This window comes from Notamacropus eugenii, chromosome 4 (assembly GCF_028372415.1).
Source record: "Notamacropus eugenii isolate mMacEug1 chromosome 4, mMacEug1.pri_v2, whole genome shotgun sequence".
NCBI classification, from domain to species: Eukaryota; Metazoa; Chordata; class Mammalia; order Diprotodontia; family Macropodidae; genus Notamacropus; species Notamacropus eugenii.
Window position 1 is genome coordinate 475,942,710 of NC_092875.1, and position 14,275 is coordinate 475,956,984.

Here is a 14,275-nt window from a genome sequence, read left to right on the forward strand (position 1 = left end):
TGGTGTCTTTGATGTCTGTTCAAGCTCTAAGTATTCCACAGTATCTACTTCATCCATCTTCATGGCCACTGGAACAAATTGTTCTCATTCACCCATTCTTCTGGGAGAAGTCTTCATATGGTTGGAGTAGATTGGTTACCCCCAACCTAGTTTAGCCCATCTCCTGAAACAGTTTAACAGGGTCTGGATATTGTGCATACTATAGCTTCTTGAAGCCATAGGTGACCAGGATGCTCAAATGCATAAAAGGCCATTATCATACTTCCCCAAATGGATTATCCTGGATGCTGGGACTGAAGGGTTCAAATCATTATCTTAAGAACAAAGACTATGGGTGGAGCCAAGATGGCAGAGAGAGATCAGGAAGTTGCCTGAGTTGTCCTCATTTCCCCTCAGAAACAACATTAAATCAAGCCTATGAAAGAATTCTGGAATGACAGAATCCACAAAAAGACAGAGTGAAACAATTTTTCAGCCCAAGATAACTTAGAAGGACTTCAGGAAAGGTCTGTCTCACTTGAGTAAAAGGGAAGGGCAGCCCACCACAGATGGTATTCAGGCAAGATAATGGGAAACTCTTACCCACAGCATAGATTAGCAACCATGTGCCATAGGACCCCAAAGGTCCTATGGTACACTAGGCCAGCTGTGAGGCCTCCAGCCCCAACATAATAGGAAAACTGTCAGCCCTGGAACTAAGGGCACAACAGGCACAACTAGGCCAGGCCACCCTAGCACACTGGGCAAGCTGCCAGCTCCAGAGACCCAGTGCAGATAGCCAGTACCCAGGCCTCTAGCTTTCCAGTGCAAAAAGCTTGGGAGAGTACTCCTTGTACATACGGAGCAGGGCTCAACTTTAAAAAATGAGCAAAAAAAAAAAAAAAATAGAGGCCTAATCATAGAAGGCTACTATGGCAACAGGGAAGATAAAAACACAAACTCAGCAGAGTACAACAATGTCAAAATGCCTACATATGAAGCCTCAAAGGGGGATATGAATTGGCCTCAAGCCCCAAAAGTCATCTTGGAAGAAAGAGCTCAAAGAGGATTTTAAAAATCAAGTACGGAGAGAAGAAAAATTTGGAAAAGAAATGAGAATTATGCAAGAGAATTACGAAAAAAAAGAGTCAACAACTTAGAAGAGAAAGCACGTTACCTAAATTAATTTACTTATTCAGTGCCATACCAATCAAACTACCAGAAAATTGTTTTCTAGAGCTAGAAAAAATAAAATCAAAATTTATCTGGAAGAACAAAAGGTCCAGAATAACTAGGGAATTGGTGAAAAGAAATGCTAGGGAAAGTGGCCTAGCCCTACCAGATCTTAAATTGTATTATAAAGTAGCAATCATCAAAACCATTTGGTACTGGCTAAGAAATAGAGGGGTAGACCAGTGGAATAGGTTAGGTACACAAGACACAATGATTATAGCAGTCAACCATTTGATAAACCCAAGGACCCCAGCTTTTGGGATAAAAACACACTGTTTGACAAAAACTGCTAGGAAAACTGGATAATAGTGTGCAGAAACTGGGCATAGACCAATGCCTGACACTGTATCTAATAATAAAGTTCAAATGGATACACGATCTGGTATAAAGGTTGATACTATAAACAAATTGGGGGAACAAGGGATAGTTTATTTGTCAGATTTATTGAGAATGAATAAATTTATGACCAAACAAGAGATAGAGAGCATTATGAAATGCAAAATGGATAATTTTGATTACATTAAATTGAAAAGTTTGGGTGGAGCCAAGATGGCAGAATGAGAGCAAAGACTCACCTAAGCTCCTGGACAAGCTCCTTTGGATGCCTCTGAAAGGAGAATCTGACTAAATTTTGGAGGTGCAGAATCCAGTGGGAAACAGACTGCGATGGATTCAGAGCCCAAGTTAGACTGAAAGGTCCACAGGAGGGGTCTGTTCCGCGGGGGTGAGCCCCCAGTGCACAGCACAGTGCAATTGGCGCAGCAGAGCAGAAGGGACCCGAGAAGCCTGAGAGTGGCGGGCAGAACCAGCGGAGTGGGAGACAAGCCAAACCGAGCCAGTGAGAGCCACTGAGCGCCAGATATCAGCGCAGCAGCTCCTGAGACCTTCAGCCTGAAGATTAAACTTCAGAAAGTCACCTACTTGAACTTCTGGGAGCCAGGATGGCGGAGTGATCAGTAAATGCTCTCTCCTCCCCCCCTGATGACTGTGAAAGAACTATAAAATATTTCCCCAGAAAAATCCTGGATCAGCGGGAACAGCAGAAGGGGCCAATAGTCTCATAACACCTGAGGCTAGGAAAATAGCTAAGGGGGATTCCTCCTAGTGTGGCGGAGGTGAACTAGAAGGACAGAGGACCCAGGGCAGAGAAAACTCACAGTAAGACCCAGGCAAGCCTCAGCACCAGGAGAGGAGCCCCAGGAGAGGTGGGAACACACATTAGCATCTAGGCATGCCTCAGCCCTCCAGAGGAAAAGGGAAGACAATAGAGAAGCTGGAATCACCATCCTCTGAGCTTGCCTTTGCCTCAGTTCAGCTGAGGGGATCTCCTAAGACCAGTCCACTCCTCCCACACACTTAACAAGCTAACCCCAGGGTTGATCCGGGAAACAAAAAACAAAAACCTGCTTTTAGCTTTTTTACACATCAGCTTAACACAAAGTTCTGTAGCTTCTGACTGAAAGAACCAGAAGCTAAATTGAAAAGTTTTTGCACAAACAAAGCCAATGCAACCAAGATTAGGAGGGAAGCAGAAAACTGGGAAAGATTTTTTGCAACTAGTGTCTGTGATAAAGGTCTCATTTCTAAAATATATAGAGAAATGAGTCAAATGTATAAGAATACAAGTCATTCCCCAATTGATAAATGGTCAAAGGATATGAACAGGCAGTTTGCAGAGGAAGAAATTAAAACTATCTATAATCATAAGAAAAAATGCTCTAAATCACTATTGATTAGAGAGATGCAAATCAAAACAACTCTGAGGTACCACATTACACCTATCAGAGTGGTAAATATGACAAAACAGGAAGGTGATAAATGTTGGAGAATATGTGAAAGAGTTGGAACACTAATTCATTGTTGGTGGAACTGTGAGCTGATTCATTCACCCTGGAGAGCAATTTGGAACTATGCCCAAAGGGCTACAAAAATGTGCATACCCTTTGACCCAGCAATATCACTTCTAGAGCTGTATCCCAAAGAGATGATAAAAATGGGAAAAGGTCCCACATGTACAAAAATATTTATAGCAGCTCTTTTTGTGGTGGCAAAGAATTGGAAATTGAGGGAATGCCCATCAATTGGGGAATGGCTGAACAAGTTGTGGTATATGAATGTAATGGAATACTGTTATGCTATAAGAAATGATGAACGACAAGTGGACTTCAGAAAAACCTGGAAAGACTTATATGAACTGAGTCTGAGTGAAATGAGCAGAACCAGGAGAATATTATACACAGTAGGAGCCACAGTGTTTGAGAACTGTTTCTGACAGGCTTAAACCTTCACAGCAATGCAAGCACTTAAAACATTCCCAAAGGATTCTTGATGCAAAACATGATCCACATCCAGAGAAAGAACTATGGAATTGGAATGTAGAATGAAGCAGACTATTTTTTCTCATGTTATGTTTTGGTTTGGTTTTTCTCATGGTTTCTCCCATTCTTTTTAATTCTTCTATGCAATATGGCTAATGTGAAAATGTATTTATTGAGAATGTATGTGTAGAATCCATATAAGATTGCATGCTGTCTTGGGGAGGGAGGGCAGAGGGAGCTGAAGAAAATTTAAAACTTATAGAAGTAATTGTTGAAAACTAAAAAGAAATAAATTAATAAATTTTAAAAAAAGAAGGGAAGTACAAAAATTGACTGAAGGAAACAACTCCTTAAGAAATAAAATTTGCCAATGGGGAAAAAGACATTGGAAAAAACAACTCCTTTAAAAGCAGCATTGGTCAAATGGAAAAGGAGGCACAAAAGCTAATTGAAGAAAATAATTTCTTAAAAATTAGAATTGGCAAATGGAAGCTAATGACTCTATGAGACATCAAGAATCATTTAAAAAAATCAAAAGAATGAAAAAATTGAATATATGAAATATCTCACTAGAAAAACAATGGACCTGGAAAATAGAACTAGGAGAGATAGTTTCTTATTATTGGACTACCTGAAAGCCAGGATGAAAAAAAAAGATCCCAGGCAGCATCTTTCAAGAAATTATCAAGGAAAACTGCCCTCATATTCTAGAACAAGAGGGTAAAATAGTAATTGAAAGACTACACTGATCATCTCTGGAAAGAAATACCAAAATGAAAACTCTAAAGAATATTGTAGCCAAATTCCAGAACTGTCTGGTGAAAGAGAAAATACTGCAAGTAGGCAGAAAGAAACAATTCAGATATGAAAGAGCCACAGTCAAGATTACACAGGACTTAGCTGCTTCTATATTAAAGAATCAGAGGACTTAGAATATGGTATTCCAGAAGGCAAAAGAATTTGGATTACAATCAAGAATAGCATAATCTTTGCAGAAAAGTTGGACATTCAATGAAATAGGGGACTTTCAATCTGTTCTGGTAAAAAGACCAAAACTGGACCAAAAATTTGATCTTTAAGACTCAAGAGAAGCATAAAAAGATTGAGAGAAAAAATCCAATAGAGCCTTCAATAAAGGTTAAATTGTTTACATTCCTACATGGAAAAGAAGAGGGAAGGGGACTGACAGAAGGGAGGGCAGATTAGGGGAGGTGCTGAGAGTGAAAGGAGAGAGAAAAGTATAACAAAGGGGGAAAACAGGATTCAGGAAATACATAGTTATTCATAAGTGTGAATGTGAATGGGATGAACTCTCTCATAACATGGAAGTGAGTAGCAGAGTGGATTAAAAACTAGAATCTTACAACATGTTTGCAAGAAACACATTTGAAACAGAGGGATACACACAGACTAAAGGTAAAAGGCTGGTGCAGAATATATTATGCTTACCCTGAAGTAATAAAAAGTATGGGTGGCAATCCTGATCTCAGAAAAAGCAAAAGCAAAAACAGATATCATTAAAAGAGATAAGGAAAAAACTACATCTTGCTAAAAGGTACAATAGGCAATGAAGTAATATCAATACAAAACATATATGCACCAAGTAGTATAGCATCCAAATTCTTAGAGGAGAAGTTACGGGAGTTATGGGAAGAAGTGGAGAGCAAAATTATGAGTGGGGGATCTCAACCTTCATCTCTCAGAACTAGACAAATCGAGTCACAAAATAGACAAGAAATAAGTTAAGGAAGGGATTAAAATTATAGAAAAGTTAGACATAATAGATTTCTGGAGAAAATTGAATGGGGATAGTGGTACATGGCACCTACACAAAAATTGACCATGTATTAGGGCATAAAAATCTCATAATCCAATGTAGAAAGGCAGAAATATTAAATGCATACTTTTTAGAACATGATGCCATAAACATTACATGTAATAAAGGGCCATGGGAATACAGACTAAAAATTAATTGGAAACTAAATAATCTAATCCTAAAGAATGAAAAGGTCAAACAACAAATCATAGAAACAATCAATAATTTCATCAAAGAGAATAACAAAAATGAAACAACATACTAAAATTTATTAAATGCAACCAAAGCAGTACTTACAGAAAATTTTATGTCTCTAAGTGCTTATATGAATAAAATAGAGAAAGAGCAGATCAGTGAATTGGGCATGCAATTAAAAAAAAAAACTAGAACAAATTAAGAATCCCCAATTAAATACCAAATTAGAAATCCTGAAAACCAGAGGAGAGATTAATAAAATTGAAAGTAAGAAAACTATTGAATTAATAAATAAAACAAAGAGCTGGTTTTAGGAAGAAACCAATAAAATAGATAAACCTTTGGTTAATATGATTAAAAGAGAAGAAAACCAAATTACCAGTATCAAAAATGAAAAGGATGAATTTACCATAAATCAAGAGGAAATTAAAGCAATAATTAGGAACTATTTTGTCCAACTATATGCCAATAAACCTGACAATCTAAATGAAATAAATGAATACTTACAAAAAAATACAAATTACCCAGATTAGCAGAAGACAAAATAAAATATTTAAATAACCCCATTTTAGAAAAAGAAAGTCAACAAGCCATTAATGAACTCCCTAAGAAAAAATCTCCGGGACCAGATGGATTTACAATTAATTTCTATCAAACATTTAAAGAACACTTAATTCTAATACTATATAAATTATATGGAAAAGAAATCAAAGATATTGTTCAAATAGCCAAACTGGGAAGAGCCAAAACAGAGAAAGACAATTAGAGACCAATTTCCCAAATGAATATTGATGCAAAAATTTTAAATAAAGCATTAGCAATTTATTACCAGTATAAGGCACTAAGATCAGCTGGGATTTATACCATGAATTCAGGGGTGGTTCAGTATTAGGAAAATTATTAGCGTAATTGACCATGTCAGTAACAAAACCAACAGAAATTAAATGATTCTTTCAATAGATGAAGAAAAATATTTTGACAAAATACAGCACCCATTCTTATTAAAAACACTAGAGAGAATAGGAATAAATGAAGCTTTCTTTAAAATAATTGGTGTCTCTCTGAAACCATCAGAAAACATTATCTGTAATGAGGATAAGCTAGAAACTTTCCCAGGAAAATCAGAGGTGAAAGAAAGATGCCCATTATCATCAATTCAATATTGTGCTAGAAATATTAGCTTTAACAGCAAGAGAAGAAAAAGGAATTATTAGACTACGCAATAAAGAAACAATACTATCTCCCTTTGCAGATGATATGAGAATCAACCAAAAAAACTACTTGAAATAATTAAAAACTTTAGCAAGGCTGCAGGAAATAAAGCAAACCCACATAAATCATCAGCATTTTTAAATGGTCACCAAAACCTAGCAGCAAGAGATAGAAAGAGAAATTCCACTAAAAATGAACGTAAACAATATAAAATATTTGGGAGCCTACTTGTCGAGGCAAGTGTGGAACTATATGAACACAATTTGTTTCACACAAATAAAATCAGATCTAAACAACTGGAAAAATATCAATTGTTCATGGGTAGGTTGAGCTAACATAACAAAAATGACAGTTCTGCCTAAATTATTTATTCATTGGCAAACCTATCAAATTCCAAAAAACTATTTTATAGACCTAGAAAAAAATAATAACAAATTTCATCTGGAGGAACAAAAGGACAAGAATATGAAGATTCCCCCCCCCCCCCAAAGAGTTAAAATAACAATTTAGGGTGAACAAAGTGTGGGTAGAGATAAATAAGAATAGGGGCACAGCCAGGATCTTCCTAGGACAATTTGAGAAGATCTGAAGAAAAATCTCAGGATGAGGTTTGGTGCCTAAGAAGAGTAAACACCTCCAGGCTAGAGTCCATTTTAACAGCAAGAGGCAAGCCCTGGGGTTAGTTGGTTTAAGAGGATGCCTTGGCCCCAGCCACAGGAACTTTCAGCCCCAGGATAGTGAAAGGAGTTGGACCTTTGAGCCTGAGAAGATTGAGATTACTCTGCTGATAAGAAACACCAGACCCAGCTGTGCTGTGAAGAGTAGCAAGGTGAGAAGGATCCAGCACACACCAGGTGAGGGCAGAAGCAGTGGGGCAGAAAGCCACTGGCTGTGGGTACTGACGGAAGGTTGGAGATGTGGCTTTGATGACAAGCTAGAGGGGGAGGACTGAAGATCTGGAGGAAGAAGCCACATTTCCCATATCCCAGAGCTAGAGGTGACTATAAACATTAAGCTATTACCACAAAAAAATATGCAGGAAAAGGAGAAAGAATCCAACCATAGAAAGCCATTAGGGGAATAGAGATGACCTTCAGAGGAGGATATTGAAGTAAAAAAACCCCAAAGAGTAATGTCAGATGATCACTTGGCCAAAAAGAATTCTTAGAAGATCTTTAAAAAGAGTTTAAACACCAAATGACAGAGATGGAGGAAAAGCTAAAGAAAAAAATAAGAACAACTCAAGAAAAACAAGAAAGTTATGAAAAGAAAGTCAACCAATTAGGGAAGGAAATCTAGAATTTTAAGGAAGAAAATTAGAATTGGGCAAAGTGAAGCCAGTGAAATTATAAGAGATCAAGAAATAACTAACCAAAATATCAATAATGAAAAAAATAGAAGAGAAAGTGAAACATAAGAAAAACAACAGATTTGGAGCATCGATCGAGAAGAGAAAATTTAAAAAATAATTAGACTAACTGAAAGTTATGATCAAAAAAGAATCCTGATATCAAATTGCTTTCCATCTTGGGGAGAGGGGATGAGAGGAAGGGATAAAAAAATTCAAATTCAAAATCTTATAAAAAATGAATATTGCAAACTGAAACATTCAAGAAATAATTAAAGTGTCCTGAAACATTAGAACAAAGGGGGAAAGTAGAAATAGAAAAAAATCCATCAATCATCACTTGAAAGAGATCCTATGAGGAAAACTCATAGGAATATCATAATCAAATTCTGAAACCCCCAGCTCAAGGATAAAATATTAAAAGCATCAAGAATTTAAATATGGTGGTACCACAGTAAGACTCACACAAGACCTAGCAGCAGAGACCTTAAAGGACAGTAGGTCTTGGAACATAATATATCAAAGAGCAAAGCAACTGGGGCACCAGCTGAAAATATCATACCCTACAAGGTTAAGTATTATCCTGAATGAAAAAAAAAATGAACATTTGTTAAATTTTCAGACTTTCAAGACTTTGTTAAAAAAACAAAAAACCTTAACCTAATAGAAGATTTCACATACAAGAACCAAGAGCCATGTAAGGTACATGCGAAAGACTGATTATAAGGGATTTGTAAGGACAGACTGCTTACTTTTTACATATATAAAATGTAAAATGTATTTCTAAGATTCTTATTAATAATTGGGTAGCTCATAAGTAAGATTTGGGAAAATCTGAGTAGGATATGAATTTTAAAAGTAAAATCATTTAGGAGCAACTAAAAGGAGTATTTTATACAAATGTGGTGCAAAAGGAAGAATGGATAGAGAGAAATTAGATAGGGGAGGAGGGCTGGTAGTTCTGGTAACCTACTTTCATCAGGAATGGGTTTAACAGGGAACAGTACATATATTTCTAAAGAGTACTAAAGTCTTCTAAATTCAGGAGAAATGAAAGGTAGAAGCATAGGAAGGGAGCAGAGGACAAAGGAGGGATCTTTATAGGGGAGAGGAGGGAATAGGTAAAAGGGGGGTATAGAAAAGTATTTAGATTTATGGGAATAGGAAGATGGGGGGATACTTGGAGGGGGTGAACAAGTAATAGGAGGGCTAGGTAGTGGGCAGAAGTTAAGTAGAGGAGGCAGGAGGGATAGGAAGCAAGACATATGCTAAAACATAAAACCTCACAAAGATCAAGAGTAGAGTATGTTTGGGAAAGTATATGTCTATATATAGCTATATCTATAGCTATAGAGAAATATATCTAAATTTTATTGTAGCCTTCTATGGGGTGGAGGGAAGGACAAAAAGAAGAAAGTAAAAAAAAGTGCACAGCACATAACAAAAGAACTCACAAGGAAGCAAAGAAAAAATGGGCAGTTTTCAACACAAGTATTTATCATATAGGCTTTCTTGAAATGAAAATTTATTACACAATCTGAATCCTTTCTTATGTTTTGCTATGCACATGGCATGTGTTTTTCTTTTTAACTTTGTATTTCAGTTTATGATATGTTTGAGGTTCTTTTTTCTATTCTGTATTTGTGTTCTGGAGTTTGAGTCTAAAATAAAATTTAAAAAATTTAAAAAGTATATCAAGGGAATTAATGAAAAAATGCAAAGGAAAATGGTCTAGCCACACCAGATCTAAAACTATATTATAAAGCAGCAATCATCAAAGCTACATGATACTGGCTAAGAAACAGAGTGATGGATCAGTGGAATAGGTTAGATACACAAGGCATAGTAGTAAATAATTATAGTAATCTACTGCTTGATAAATCCAGAGATTCTAGCTTCTGGGATAAGATCCCATCACTTGACAAAAACTGCTGGGAAAACTAGAAAACAGTATGACAGAATCTAGATATAGATCAACATGTCACACCATGTGCCAAGATAAGGTCAAAATGGGTACATGATTTACATCTGAAGGGTGATGCCATAAGCAAATTAGGAGAACAAGGAAGAGTTTACCTGTCAGATCTATGGAGAAAGGAAGACTATATGACCAAACAAGAGATAGAGAACATTATGAAATGCAAAATGAATGATTTTGTTTACCTTAAATTAAAAAGTTTTGCAGAAATAAAATCAACTTAAGCAGATTTAGAAAGAAAGCAGAAAGATGGGAAACAATTTTTATAGCAAGTATTTCTCATAAAGACCTCATTTTTCAAATGCATAGAGAATGGAGTCAAATTTATAAGAATATCAATCATTCCCCAATTAATAATTGGTCAAAGGATCTGAACAAACTGTTTTCAGATGAAGAAATTAAAGCTCTCTATAGTCATATGAGAAAATGCTCTAAATCACTATTAATTAGAGAAATACAGATTAAAACAACTCTGAGGTGCCACTTTGCATCTATTAGAGTGGCTAATATGACCGAAAAGGAAAATGCGATATGCTGGAGAAAATGTGGGAAAACTGGAACATTAATGCATTGTTGGTGGAATAATGAACTGATTCAACCATTCTTGAGAGCAATTTGGAACTATGTCCAAAAGAGGAATTAAACTGTGAATTGATCCAATAATACTACTACTAGGTCTATACCTCAGAGATGATAAAAATGGAAAAAAGGACTTTCATGTACAAAAATATTTGTAGAACCTCTTTTTGTGGTAACAAAGAATTGGAGATTGAGGGAATACCCATGTACTGGGGAATGACTGAACAAATTGTGGTATATGAATGTAATGGAATTCTATTGTGCTATAAGAAATGATGGGCAGGCAGATTTCAGAAAAACCTGGAAAGACTTACACGAACGGATTCTGAGTGAAGTGAGCAGAACCAGGAGAACATTGTACATAGTAACAGCAACATTGTACCTTGATTAACTATGATTGGCCTAGCTCTTCTCAGAAATACAATGATCCCAGACAAGTCCAAAAGATGGATAATAGAAAATACTATCCACATGCAGAGAAAGAACTATGGAGTCTGAATGAAGACTGAAGCATACCATTTTCATTTTTTTTGGTAACTTTTCCCTTTTGTTCTGTTTCTTCTTTCATAACATGACTAATGTGGAAATATGTTTACATGATAGTACATGTATAACCTATTATCAGATTGCTTTCCATCTTGGAGAGAGGGGGTGAGAGGGAGGGAAAAAAATTCAAACTCAAAATCTTATGGAAAATGAATATTGGAAATTAAACAAATGGAAAAAAAAATAAAGTACTATGTACCAAAAAACAGACATAAAAAAGGAGCAAGGACTATGGAATCAGAATTCAAAATCATTCCTATTTTAATTGGTTTCTGTTATTTTGAACTTCCTTGGGCGTTGGGAGTGGGGAGGTAGGACCACAGGTCTTCTCAATTTGATGACAGAACCTTCAACTTCCCTTTATCCGAAGTGCCCACGAAAGCTATCTGGATGTACAGGCTGGAGGTGGGAGGTCCTGGTTTCAATTTTGTTGCCCCATGCAGACTGGAGTCATATAATGAAAAGAGTGGGTGGGTGGAGGGATCCATTTCCCCCCTGAAGTACTCTGATTGCTTTCACACTTACATAACTCTCTAACAGCTGGAGGTACAGACATCCAAACTGGCAGCTCAGAGGTTCCCATTGCGAAAGGAAATTCGATTCAAATTTGATGAGAAACAGCTAAATAGTTTTAAAATGATTCAAGCCTTTGTATTATTTACCATTTTGTGAGTGCTGGTGACATCCAAGTCATCATACACAATTTCCTACCCAGTACATTCACAAGCTTCATGAGGGTGGTTTATGGGATGAGTCTGACTCTTCATGAAATAATATTTCTAATCTATCTTTTTCTTCCTAATGAAGATCCATTTGGCCTCGGCCCCCCTGAACAAACGCACTGTGGAGTTTTCTCAGCTGAAGAGGGATTATTTTTTCTACTTTTGTTCAGGAATGCTAGGTAGAAATTAACTAGCTTCTACCTCTGTCTGTCCTTTCCCTATTATAATCATCCATTTCCTCTTTCCCAGAATATTGAGATCATTTGAAGTATGAAGACCAGCATTCAAATCCCTCCTTGCTATATATTCCCTGTGTGACCTTGGGTAGGTTATTTAACCTTTCCTGGCCCAGTGACCTCATCTGTAACTCAGTAACATGACTTGATTGGAGTGTATTGCTTAAACGGTTGCAGCCTGTTCTAAGTGGTGCTCTCATGTTTACCCCACTATGGAAGGCTAAGCCAATGGTCTCAGCCCCCAGATTTATGCCCTACTTATCCCCTTGCTCCCAAATGTGTGTCTATTCTTTTTTTTTTTTTTTTTTTGCCATCATGAACTTTCACTCTCCTTAAGGCATTTCTCCTTTGTTTTTAAGCATCTATTCAAGGCTGGCTTGAACTAAACGATCTCTAAATTGTTCTCCAACTTCACATCCAGCGAGTCTAGCAATCACTAGACATCTCACTGCAATCATCCCTTTCAGTTCTGGCCTCACCTCTTTTTTCCTTTTCCTGGATTTAAGTGGTTTAAGCATACTAGCAGATAACAGTTTCTCCTCATTAGAGTCTAGTGTCACTAAGAAGTTTCTGGTTAAAAGCAAAACAGAGACCAGGCTGGGGACAGAGAGACCTATGACTACTGAGAGGCCGAAATGAAAGGAATTGACCTCTAGTGGGCATTATTGTGAGGTAATTCTAATTTCCTTAAAGGGTTAGGAGAGACTTTTTCAAAATATTGAGCTAGGATTTTCGAGGCAGTGTGCTGTCATTTAAGTCAGAAGACCTCAGTGATAGTACCAGTTTTGTATGCCCTGCGGACCGTGAATAAGTTATTATACTGACCTGCAAAATGAGATCTTGTCCTTTGGACTGCTTGTTGATTTGTTCACCAAGTTACTGAATCCCAGAATGTGAGCGCATTTGAAGGGGCCTCTGTGGTCATTTAGTCCCACTCATACACAAAAGAAATACTGACTCTGAAAGATCTGACAAGTGGTGGACTAGCCTCTGCTTAAGGACCTGGAAGAAGGGGAGCCCACCACTTCTTAAGAGAACCCATTTATTTTGTGGACAGCTCTAATTCTTAGGACATTTTTCCTGGCCTCAAACATAAATTTTCCTCTTTGAAGCTTCCACCATGGGTACTGGTGCTGCCCTCTGAGACCAAACAGAACAAGATTCATCCTTTCTCTACATGCCCTACATGCCAGTCTTTCTTGAAGACTGTTATCACAAAACTTCAAGTCTTCTCCAGGCTGAACATAACCAGTTCTTCCAACCAATTATCAGATGACATGGACTCAAGGTCCTTCATTATCTTCATTGTCCTCTTTGGGACATTTCCACCTTATCAAAGTCTTGCTTATACTGCGGTACCTAGAACTGAACACAATGCTCCAAAGAAGGTCTGATGAGGCAGAAGACAGGGTGATTATTCTTCGAAACTATTGTTTTGGCGATCAAATGAAACAATGCGTGAGAAGTGCTACAGAAATGTTGATTATTATTCAAGGAAAGAAGGAGTATCACTTGTCAGACAATGGAAAGCAATTTGGTTGTCATATAAGTGCAACGCCTCTTCAGCTCGCTCTGCCAGTCTTCATTCACACTCTTTGCTTGAGTCCCCAGAGTGTAGCTACCAAGCTACCAAGCAGTGTGCTCCCTCTAATTTAGTTGATATCAATTCTCTTTTACAAAGAGAAGGTATGGCAAGTATATAAATACAAACATATTTCCCCAAATTGGGAGACACCATCGCCTTGAAGGGAAAGTGGCCTTGAATTTAAAGTGGTTGGTTTCAACATCCAACAGTTGGCTGTAATCCCTCCTGGGACTTTAGGTCCTTGAAGAGAATGAAGCAAATTGGAAGCAAAAGGTGCTGAAGTACGCACATGGAGAGGATGTAAGGGGCTGAGGGGTAGGTACCTCCTGACTCCTGGTCCTTTCTGGGAATTCCAAACAAGTTCAGTTTGGGGTTAGGGAGTCTCTTGCTCATCTGGGCTGGCTCCTTGTAGCATGTAATGTTTCATCTGAAAGATCAGTTTATTGCTGGACTTTGTCAAGCAGGAAGCTTCTTAGGGGTCCTCCCTAGATTCACTACTGTCATTCCCAGGTCTTACGGTCCTTCTCG

At 37.4% G+C, this 14,275-nt stretch overlaps 1 pseudogene; it reads right to left on the minus strand.

Moving 5' to 3' along the window:
• Window positions 1-7,441: 7,441 nt before the first annotated feature.
• The window catches only part of LOC140502726 (complement component 1 Q subcomponent-binding protein, mitochondrial pseudogene), a 64,973-nt pseudogene continuing 58,139 nt past the window's right edge, over window positions 7,442-14,275 (minus strand).